The sequence below is a fragment of the Ptychodera flava genome, chromosome 4 (genome assembly GCF_041260155.1).
Source record: "Ptychodera flava strain L36383 chromosome 4, AS_Pfla_20210202, whole genome shotgun sequence".
Lineage (NCBI taxonomy): Eukaryota > Metazoa > Hemichordata > Enteropneusta > Ptychoderidae > Ptychodera > Ptychodera flava.
Window position 1 is genome coordinate 1,800,319 of NC_091931.1, and position 12,160 is coordinate 1,812,478.

The window sequence follows — 12,160 nt, forward strand, 5'->3', positions numbered from 1 at the left end:
TCAGACACTCACTATGTGAGATAATATTCTGTATATTCCAGAAGAGTCCTTTCAGAATGTGCTTTAGAATACAATTCAGAATAATATTCAGACACTCACTATGTGAGATAATATTCTGTATATTCTAGAAGTAACAAGTCATTGACAATGACATAGTCCCCACTTGTAATAGGAGTATTAGTCTTGATGGGGCAGGGAAATGAGGTCATTAAGAAGTATCACTGGAGTGTATATGTTCAGATCTATGGACACATAGGTCTATGTCATTGTTCCCATTTTGAAACAAGAGGCATGTCTAAGTTATGGTTCTAAATCGGGAAAAAAGATCAGACCTCTAGCTGTATTGGCCTGCCAAGAAATACATATGTGCATAATAAATGAGGTACAAGATGTGACATTATTATTATTATTATTTATTTCTTAAAAAGCGCACTACACTTCGTCTCAGTGCTCTGTACACAAACAATGAAATAAGAATGAAAATAAAAGAAAATCAATACATATCATTAAACACAGTAACATTCCTTAAAAAGATAAGTTTTCAACTGGCGCTTAAAGGATTGAACCGAACAATTTAAAATAGCATTAGTAAACGCTTGTTCATTCCATAATATTGGAGCAGCAACTAAAAAAGCACGAAAACCATAGTTTACAGTAGTGTTCCTCGTATCACGCCGAATTAACAATAGTTTATCAGAAGAACGGAGAACACGTCGTTGAACCTGAATATCTATCAGTGACTTCAAATACTCTGGACATTTACCGGTTAGGATTTTGAAAGTGAGGAGAAGAATTTTAAACTTGAATCTTTCTTTTACAGGTAACCAATGCAAATCCATTAAAACAGGCGTGATGTGTTCACATTTCCGTGTACGACTAATTAAGCGTGCAGCAGCATTTTGAACAGACTGCAATTTTTCAAGTTGGTATTTTTGAATCCCATACAGGAGACTATTACAATAGTCAAGTCGCGATGTCACAAAAGCATGTATAAGTTTTTCTGTGGATTTCTTGTCGATCAAACAACGAATTTTACCGATTCTGTACAAAGCGAAGAAAGCAGATTTACAAATACTATTTACTTGATTCGTCACGAAACCATCAGACTCTAAATGTACTCCAAGATTTTTTACCGATGCAGACGGACTGATGTCAAATGTGCCAATTCTTAAGGAATTCAACTTCATCGCACCTCTTCTGAAACGCGATGAAAACTGAATTACTTCAGTCTTGCCATCATTAAGAATCAGCATATTTGACATCATCCATTGACGAATATTTTGAACACATAATTCAAGATCTGATCTAACATCTGCGGGGCTATTGCAAACAATCTTAAGGTCTACTATCCTATCAAAATTGAAGCGTAAAGAACTTGTGGTTACTGAGTTATGCATATATATGCATATTCAAGGTCAAAGGTCATCAAGGTCACGTGACATTTTCAAAAAAAAAACCCATTGTATTGCTAATTAATCCATATATGCCAAAATTCAGACCTCTAGCTCTATTGGCTTGCCCACAATTATATATGGGCATAATTAACGAGGTAAAGCATGTGTTGTCATAAGGTCTCCCATCCTACTAAATATAAAGGACATAGCACTTGTGGTTACTTATTTATTGACATAATCGTGTATTTTAGGTAAAAGGTTATCGAGGTCACATGACATTTTGTCAAAAAATTTCTATCCTATAGTCTGTCCCTATATACTAAAAATCATACATTTACCTCTATTGGCTTGCTCAAAATTAGATATGCACATAATTAATGAGGTACAATATGTGGCGTCATAAGGTGTCCCATTATACCAAATATGAAGGGTGTAGCACTTGTGGTTCCTGAGTTATGGGCAAATATGTATATTTGAGGTCAAAGGTCATTGAGGTCACGTGACATTTTTTCAAAAAAAATTGTATTGCTAAGTTATCCCTACATACCAAAAATCAGACCTCTAGCTCTATTGGCTCGCTCAAAATTAGATATGTGCATAATTAATGAGGTACAATATGTGGCGTCATAAGGTGTCCAATCATACCAAATATGAAGGTGTAGCACTTGTGGTTACTGAGTTATGGACAAATATGTATATTTGAGGTCAAAGGTCACCGAGGTCACATGACATTTTGTCAAAAAAATTGTATTGCTAAGTTATCCCTATATACCAAAAATCAGACCTCTAGCTCTATTGGCTCGCTCAAAATTAGATATGTGCATAATTAATGAGGTACAATATGTGGCGTCATAAGGTGTCCCATCATACCAAATATGAAGGGTGTAGCACTTGTGGTTACTGAGTTTTGGACAAATATGTATATTTGAGGTCAAAGGTCACCGAGGTCACATGACATTTTGTCAAAAAAATAGCATTGCTAAGTTATCCGTACATACCAAAAATCAGACCTCTGGCTCTATTGGCTCGCTCAAAATTAGATATGCACATAATTAATGAGGAACAATATGTGGCGTAATAAGGTGTCCCATCATACCAAATATGAAGGGTGTAGCATTAGTGATTACTGAGTTATGGACAAATATGTATATTTGAGGTCAAAGGTCACCAAGGTCACATGACATTTTGTAAAAAAAATTGTATTGCTAAGTTATCCATATATACAGGTATGTAAGCGGTCTGAAATCACCAAAGTGCGCCGGCAGTCTGCGCCGGCGCATTTCAAACTGCGCCCCCATTTTGCGCCGGTATATTGCGCCACCCAAACTGCGCCCTTACTCTGCGCCAAAACACTTTCTCCAAGTGTCACAACATCGAGTAGTCGCACTTGCGTAGCAGGACGCTTTAGCAGTGTAGACTGTAGATATTAATATTCGTGCCCTAAAAAATGCAGCTCGAAAAATGACGTGAATTTGTTTTGGGACTACGCACATACGTACGTGGACCAATGGAGGTAGTTAGCGGACGGTACCATAAGTTACTTCTCAAACAGGAGCTTGCAGTAAAGAAATTTTCTTTCAATAAGGTGTGAAAATATATCTTTCGCCAGTAAGATTTTCGACATGTTTTCAGAATGGAGTCTCGGAGGTACGAGACCATGTTATGTTTGTATGGGACGGATTACACTCACTTGGCGGTATCGTGAAAGGACATGGCTTCAGCAGCAGTCAAAATTTGTGAATTTTGCATCGCCATTAAAGGCCAGGGACTTGATACCCGGGATCAAGTTAATCCCTTTCACCTTTGACATTCACGGACGGGATCGAATGTTTATGTCTGTGTAAATTACGGTCACGATTAGTGTGCACTGGAGGTTGTACACAGGCCAATGTGTTGACATGCAAACAACAAATTATACGACACTGAATATAACGGCAAGACCAGTATACATGTACAGAGAAACAACGTTTCATGAAGCCCACAATACTTGTAGCAATAACAGGTGTACTTCAACAGAAATGACAAAGGTACAGTCAATCCACGACGCCGCTGCAACTGGCGTTATTACGTTCCGAATTCGGCTTACCCGGGGCTCTGGCTGCAACTGTACAATTATTGCAGCTAAACGATAGCATAGATGTCGTGCCATTGCCAAGATACTCTGCTATTTCCGATCGTTTCGTCTACAGAACTACTAAAACTCTCTCAATTCGAAAAGAAAAAATAATTATAGTTTGAAATCGGTGCATTAATTTATATTTATAAAAATAATAAAATGTGACATCACCGATCATCAGAAACGTGGTGTTGAAGAACATATATTTTTTGAACAGAAGACTACGGCGACCATTTTCTGTAAGTATACATGTAATCTAACTTTAGCAAACTTGCGAGTCAAACATCCGAAGAGTAACGTCAATATTTTTGGTTTTGTTCTACTCATGTTATAAAATAAGTCAAATTTCGGGAAAATATCTGTACATTTTCGATATCTGTGCAGCGCAAATGTGTAAACCGACCCTGCATTTATCCATCCTAAAGACCATGATCAGTTCGCGACTGCATAAACCCCTCCCCTCCCCCCTCTCTCTCCCCCCCCAAAAAAAAGTTTAACCATTTGATGTTTTATTTTGCCGACATTTATTTAACGGTTCACGATCAGCTCAATGTTGATGTCGATTTGATTTACGAAGTTTCTTCGTAACTAGAGACATGTCACGGCCTGGAGCTAGTTTTCACTATAAAAACATTCTGTAAACGTTTTTGCTTCCGAATGGAGGTGACAGGTGACTTCGTGCGTAAAATATTGAATGGCAATATGAATTTCCCCGTTAAGAAAGTCTATGACTTTCAAACTAGTCGTACAAACAACAATAAACATGCGGAGCAACGATACCGACGTATTTTTTTCCTCGACCTCTGATGAGAGCGACTAGCTCGCTGAAATTTTCCAACTGGTATTGGTAAGTATTTGGCTTTTCCTCGTGTGCTGGGTTATGTACACGTAAACTAATTATACAAAAGTTGTATTCACTGTAAATCAATAAGCCTTTCGAACACGAAAGATATTCGGATATCTGAACCTCAACATCGGTTACGCAGCTCGAAAGTTATCATCCGAAACAGGACAGGAACATTGGTCAAAGCCGGATTTCGTATGGTATGATAGTTATGGAAACAGGCGGCTCATTGTTAGAAAGCATGCAATGCATGATGCTCCCTAGCTTGGTCCTTGGATTGTTGTTGCCTTCCGTCTCGCCCCTATACACCGTCAATTGTCTAACAATCAGAGGGTTCAGTCACATGTGTCTTCAAATTTTGATACATTAATTCTACCAATCATCAAGCACGGAACACATCAAAAAACAATGGTCGCGGCTACGGGTTCAAGGACGTTCACAAGGAGAAATTGTCGCAGAATTGTTATGACTAGCTTTATGGAGAATATTGGCGATCAGCGTATGGTCGCACATCGAACCGGCAAGTGTACGCCAAGACAAAAATATGATGTCCGAAGTTTAGTTTTGTTTTATTTAACTGAGTCATCGCCTTTGTTATCGCCTAAACATCCTCGGGTTTTGTTTTTTTTTTCGGGCAGACTGCAACATCAATATCTTCCCAATGCATAGAGTGCGGCCGTTCATGCAATCATAGACTCATGTGCTTTGGCAAACGGGCCAAGTTTTTGTACGTTGGTTAGAAACTAATGACAATATAGGTGAAGATGTTACATCTGTCAAATTAGAACAGAGTATTGAAGATTAAATTACTTTCATCGATCGACAAAGAAGAGAAAGAATGAGTCGGTGAATATCGAATCATAGACGGGAGAATCGAGGGTTTATGATCAATTGGGAACAAACATATTGCGATTAATTGACTAACACAACCAGAAAGGAAATTTTATTCAACTTTGAAAAAAAGTCACCGCCTTTCGTTGGCATAGGATTCCATGGCAATGGACCAACACATGATGTCGTTTGGGTCCTCAAAAATCTTCGAAAAACGGCACGACGATAATAACTAAAATGAATGAACAATTAAAAGCCCGGAAATGACACGATATCAGTTGTCGTTTCAGTTTTTTTCCTTTCTGTTAGATGTTTTAGAAATCAAACGGGAAATGCCATATTCTCGGTGCTCCGATTGATCCATCCATTGAGGTAAATTTCACTTCAATGATCCGCCCATGGATGTAAAAAATAGATGATCCGCCTCAGTAAATATCTGAAGTTTCTACAGGAAATCTCTCGTCCGTTCACGGATCTTTTTTCGTCTTTCATTTTAGTTTCAAGTTTTTTATAGGGTAAGGAAGCTAGAAATCCATCAAAACATCGCTCCAGGGTCTATGATCAAAAGTATGAGCGTGTTTTGTCATCAGCTGTCAGCAGGTCGTTTTCCAAACCGCGACAGGGACTCGGAAACCCGCCATAGTGTCACAGGACGTTATACCTAGATTGTATGTAATTGTGTGCTATCGTTTGGTCCGTTTCAAGGTTAATTGACTCTGAATAACCTAATCACGGTTGTGCCTCCCGTTTTTGACATAACTATATAAATATCCGTCAGGATTGAGTGTTCATGGCGTCCCCTTTCACTTTGACCAGCACTTTGAATCAGTCTGTGAATCGTACGTCCCAGCCCGATCAGTCTCTTGCTGATTTTTAAAACCTGGTGAATAAAGTTCTTCGTAGTCAGATATAATATTCTATTCTCCATTATGTAAAGATGAATGTCTCATTCATATTTTATTTAGACGAATATATCAACTTCTTGGTGTTTAGAAATAAGTGTGTTGCAATAATTTCCATCGGGGACTTCAATGATGAATTCACCCAGCGGTTCGCTAATGATACACAGCACTGTACTTCCATGGAGATCGTATCGCTGTTTTAGCAATCACTTTGATCGTAAGTTTTCATTCGACCAAAGTGATGAAATAAATGCTGACAAGCACTAACTATGTACAGACCGAGTCCACTTCACATTCTCACTATTGCTCGCACTTTCAAAGTGAGCACGTACACTTCAAGCCCTCACATTCGCTCTCCTAACTTTAGCCTCGCACTTGTCGATTTCCGGTACCCTTACATACCTTACGTCAGGAAGTCAGTCGTAAGGACGGTCGCATTTGCTGTTTGCACGTTAAATAAGAGTCTCAGACCCGGTCTCAAATTCACTCGCAAATGTACATCACAAAGCGAAATTGGAGTCTCAAGTTCAGTCGCAACGTGATCGTACTTTGACTCTTCTATGAACTGAGAGTCTCAGAATCAGTCGCATTCCTTATCATTTGGGGTCGTCAGGAGTTGGAAGTAGCAATTATTGGGGGATTCAAAGGTCGCAGAATTAGAGCAAGAATTACGGTCCACGAGGTTCCGATCAAACAAGGAAAGTATGGAGTGTCCGGTTTACGGTAGTCTGGCAGAGACCCTGCCATTCGCGTTCTTCCGGTTGAAACACGCGCGCGCCCTTCAGAGACGCGACGCGAATCCCAGGGTCTGGACGTTCTTGCAAGCGACCGGTCGGATTTCTGCCTGATCCGGGTACTTTATAGAACTCCACAAATCCGTTAATCAAAACAAAAATGACAGGTAGCATAGCCAAATAAAATGAAAAATGAAAAATAAAAACATACCGCGTATATAGGTCTACCAGCTACTAGTATATATTCTCTCCGCCCAGTTAGATAGGTGTTTCTTTTGACGTCACTACCCTTATCACAGTCGTTTGGAGAGCTATTCAGCGCTGGGACTATTCGCCCCATGGACGAGAGTACAGAAGCGAGAAATACCCCAAGTCTGGAAACAGAATGGCTATAAAAACCACGCCATGTCACATTCCGTGTCCGATTTCACTGTGAAAATTAGCAAGTTCATCTGTTATGCAACCGTCGATCGTTCCCTATCATTCTAAAATTTCATACCTGATACTTTATCTGATTCAAAAACGCTCGTTTCGTGTGATTTTCGGCCGAATTCGACGGACACCTCGCCAGAACCTGGGGGTGAGCAACATTCCGGTCACCTCTTGGGTACCTCCACTTTACTGACGTTGGCGCCGCCTACCCATGAGGGATGACTGGAATGTTGCTCACGCTTATGTTTTGGCCAGGTGTCTCTCGAAACTCGGCCGAAAATCACAGGAAATGAGCATTTTGTAAGCAGATGAAGTATCAGGTATGAATTTTCGTGTGATTTTCGGCCGAATTCAGAAGACATGTCGCCAAAACATAAGGCATGAACAACCTTCAAGTCACCCCTCATAGGTACGCGGCGCTAACGTCAGTAAAGTGGAGGTGCCCAACGTCCACTGTGAGGTGACCGGAATGTTGCTCACCCCCAGGTTTTGGCGAGGTGTACGTCGAATTCGGCCGAAAATCACACGAAACGAGCGTTTTTGAATCAGATAAAGTATCAGGTATGAATTTTTAGAATGGTAGGGAACGATCGACGGTTGCATGATAGATGAACTTGCTAATTTTCACAGTGAAATCGGACACGGAATGTGACATGGCGTGGTTTTTATAGCCATTCTGTTTCCAGACTTGAGGTATTTCTCGCTTCTGTACTCTCGTCTATGGGGCGAATAGTCCCAGCGCTGAATAGCTCTCCAAACGACTGTGCCCTTATGAATATTCATATACTTGCAAGAACGGACAGTCGCTGTGTCTGGCAGCGCGTGCTCACAGCTGCATAGCGTAGCCTTCGAATGCAGGCCCATCGTAGGCGTGCACAAAACAAGGCACAGCGACTGTGGAGAGTCTAGGTTTACGGCTGCACCGCCTATTCAGACACTGAGACAGCTAGGACACTCTCGCCATATACTGAGTATAGAGTTACCCTACGAAACGTATAATGGCAGAGATATTTGGCCATCGAAATAGTTTGAGAGTAAAATTTAGCGTCTTTTTTAACTGTGAAAGTATTTACCGACAAGGTTCGGGTGGAAACTACAACAGATTCAAAGGTCGATTTAGGGACGATGCAAATGACACTCGACTGGCCGAGTTACCTTCCCTCTCGGGTGATGTTATTTCATACTTCACATACGTGTCGGAAAAAATTACTCCCATCCTCCGCATTTTAGCGACACATTTCACCATATTCCCCACGAAAAACATGAATATTTCTTTGAAATCGCCTGACTAAACCAAAATAGAATATACCGTGCTTGACATTGAAACTTCGCAATGGCGCGGCGCAGAGTAAGGGCGCAGTTTGGGCGGCGCAATATACCGGCGCAAAATGGGGGCGCAGTTTGAAATGCGCCGGCGCAGTTTGCAGGCGCACTTTGGTGATTTCAGACCACTTACATAGCTCATATATACCAAAAATCAGACCTCTAGCTCTAGTGGCTTGCTCAAAATTAGATACGCACATAATTAATGAGGTACAATATGTGGCATCATAGGGTGTCCCATCATACCATATATGAAAGGTTTAGCACTTGTGGTTACCGAGTTATGGACAAATATGTATATTTGAGGTCAAAGGTCACGTGACATTTTGTCAAAGTGTTTGAGATATCTGCGTGAACGGATGGACTCACATGGCTGGACTAACGGACTGACATGACCCAATCTATGAGCCCCCTGGACTTTATCTGTGGGGACTAAAAACTGTCACTGCATCCTTTTTGCAATATGAATACGATGAGAAACTAAATGTTTATTTTTCTCGGCCTTATACATGGGAGTCTATGGACTGCCTTATACATGGGAGTCTATGGACTGCCTTATACACGGGAGTCTATGGACTGCCTTATACATGGGAGTCTATGGACTTCCTTATACATGGGAGTCTATGGACTGCCTTATACATGGGAGTCTATGGACTGCCTTAAACATGGGAGTCTACGGACTGCCTTATACATGGGAGTCTATGGAGGTGAAAACTAAAAAGTCCTCTAACACGGCCAAATTTGATCGCATTGTGAAACAAATCAACGTGCATCTGTATGAGGTAGAGTACTATCCTTGTACCAAGTTTGAACGAAATCGCTCCAGGCGTCTCTGAGATATCTGCGTGAATGAAAAAAGTCATAAAATATGCAAATGAGCAATTAATTAATAAGCCACACCCACCAAAATCTAATCAGATCTAAGTCTCATCATGATAATACCAAATACCAAATTGCATGACATTGGACCTAAGGGTTCTTAAGTTATGAGTGGAACAAAATCTGTCTACGGACGGACGGACAGACGGACGGACGGACGGACGGACAGACGGACACACACACAGACATTGTGGCGACATAGGACACCTTTCGTGCTTCGCATCACGGTGTCCAAAAATATAGTCATGGTAATTCTATAATATAGTGCATCTTCCCTTGCTATGCAAATGAGCAAACCAGATGTGAACTGAATGTGCTCACGTTTTACAACAGGTTCACTAATAGTAGTATGTTTCACAGAACAATCAGATATCTGTTATATCATTATTTGTAGGTTTCATTAACTTTTGCACAGTACTCTCAGAGTTAAATAACTAATTACAAAACTTTATTTCATAAGAGTTGTTTATTAACTTGACACTGCTCAATGCTTCATGGGACAATTAGATATCTATCAGCTCAATGTATGTCACACCTTTCATCACATTTAATGCTGTAATTTTGGAGTAATATTAAATATGCAAATGAGCAGATAATTGACATGACACTCAAAGTATCATCATAATGTTCTGAGATTGTCATCTGTGAAAAGTTTCATGACATTTTGCGCAGTATTTCTTGATATATGTTGACATTGTCATTACTGTCTCAATAGGGAAATCATTATGTGAAAAAAATATTGCATAACTTCATTAATATGCAAGCTACACTAACCAAAATCTACTCAGTTCTTGCAAGTAGCATATGGTACCTGTCTACCAAATCTGACTTGAATCTGTTCAGGAATTTTTGAGTTCTCATGTAAACAGACAGATAGACAAACAGACAGACACACACATACACACACACAGAGGGGCAGACATCGCTATGACATTACGCTAATGTGCGTCAACACGTGAGCTAAAAATGAAGAAAAAATGAGTCAAAATATTATTGCAAAAATCAATTTCTCTTTATTTATACAACACACATCCTGAAAAAATGATAAAATGTTGCACTAACATTCAGGGAGAAAAATTACTGCACACAAGGATTAAATTTGAAAGTCAGAGACCTTTTCAACAGTGAGTTTCACTATTGACCCTTTTTTAGGTTTATGGTTTCACATTCCTATAACTTTTGTATTTAATGTGAAGTTGCTGGAGCATTTGAATATGCCCATCTGAAAGCAAATACACTTGACTTTGGATGCTCTTGCTCCAGGTCATATTTACGCTTGGGCTTGTCACTGCCAGCCCTCGTGCAAATACCCTGTTCATGCTTGCACAGTCTTGCTATGGTGTTCTGTCATAATAGTTTTAGAATTAAGTATCTTTCAGAAGTCGAATTTGACTTTTATGACACACCAAATACTGGTAGTGTTGTAATCATGTTTTTGGAGACAGACATATAAATGTTTGTAAACTGTGACATACCTGTACATGCACATACATACATTTATGTACATGCAGATGACAGCTCTTGTGTTGTTACAAAGCTGTTTGCCATGGGTTCTAAAATTCAAAGTCAACTTCCCCTGTAATTCACAATATCTCTTTCGCAAAATTTATGGCAGGATAGAACAAAATCATCCTTGCTGAGGTATTCTGAATGAAAAACTAATTTTCAGTTTCTGTTAATATATTGGTGAAGCAAATACAGCAATCTGATTGGTCGAGAAGCGAAAAGGACTGTGGTATATTGGCAATATACCACAGCTGACACAAGCGCGAGCTCTCAGCTCGAAATCTGTTTTTGACATTCCACGCCAGAATTTCAATATACTGTTATGATTAATAGCAATAAACCACACCCAGCGACAGTACACCACTCAATTTTGACCAGTTCACTCCACATATGTGCATTCGTGATATATGCCATGGACTAGTCAAAGTCTCGTGGTATACATTGTACCACTGTTGGGTGTGCTTTATTGCTTAAAGTGGCACTCACAGTTGGTAACATTTTTAAAGCACATGTTTTTAATGCCAACGGTCGATATTTGACGAGGTGACTGCGCGCGGATCGCGAGATATTGATAAAAACAGGTCTTCAAAAAAGTAAAAGTTTGAATTCCAGTGGCCCACCTAAATTCAGCTTCCGAACATCGAACGTTCGGCACTGGGGCCATTGTCAACTAAGTTATGGAGTACGAGTCTACGCTGACGCTGCTGTACGCCACAGTACCACTGGCGTCGGTGATCGATCATGGCCTGTGGGAGAAAGCTGAGTCTTACTTACTTGGCGTATAAACGAAAAACAATTTTTGCTGATTCCACCAGAATTGGCAAAGGTGACTAGCACAGTTACGTGCGGTTGATACATAGCGATCGACCGCCGCGTGATATGCATAGACGCATGCCACGCGCGCATAACACACGCGCGGCGTACTGTGTGGCAGACAACAAAATGTAGTCATCGGAGGCGGCTAATATTTGGCATGTAAAAACTGATGTTTATGTGGTATTGGTTAAAAATATAATACAACCGATTTAGAATAATGAAAACGACAAAAACTACGGAGAAGTTTTTAAAAACTTACCCGAGGTAAAGGCATAATGCTGTATATAAAGTCTTTGCAGTGGGAAGTAAATTAATTGCGTCGTTCGAACTTATTGTAGACTCCCTAGAATATTGTCAATCAGCACAACAACAAACCTTCGGGG

At 40.1% G+C, this 12,160-nt stretch overlaps 1 protein-coding gene across 2 annotated transcripts in view; it reads right to left on the reverse strand.

Moving 5' to 3' along the window:
• The window catches only part of LOC139130347 (histidine--tRNA ligase, cytoplasmic-like), a 79,286-nt gene that overhangs the window by 4,313 nt on the left and 62,813 nt on the right, over nucleotides 1-12,160 (reverse strand). The gene's annotated exons all lie outside the window — the stretch shown is intronic.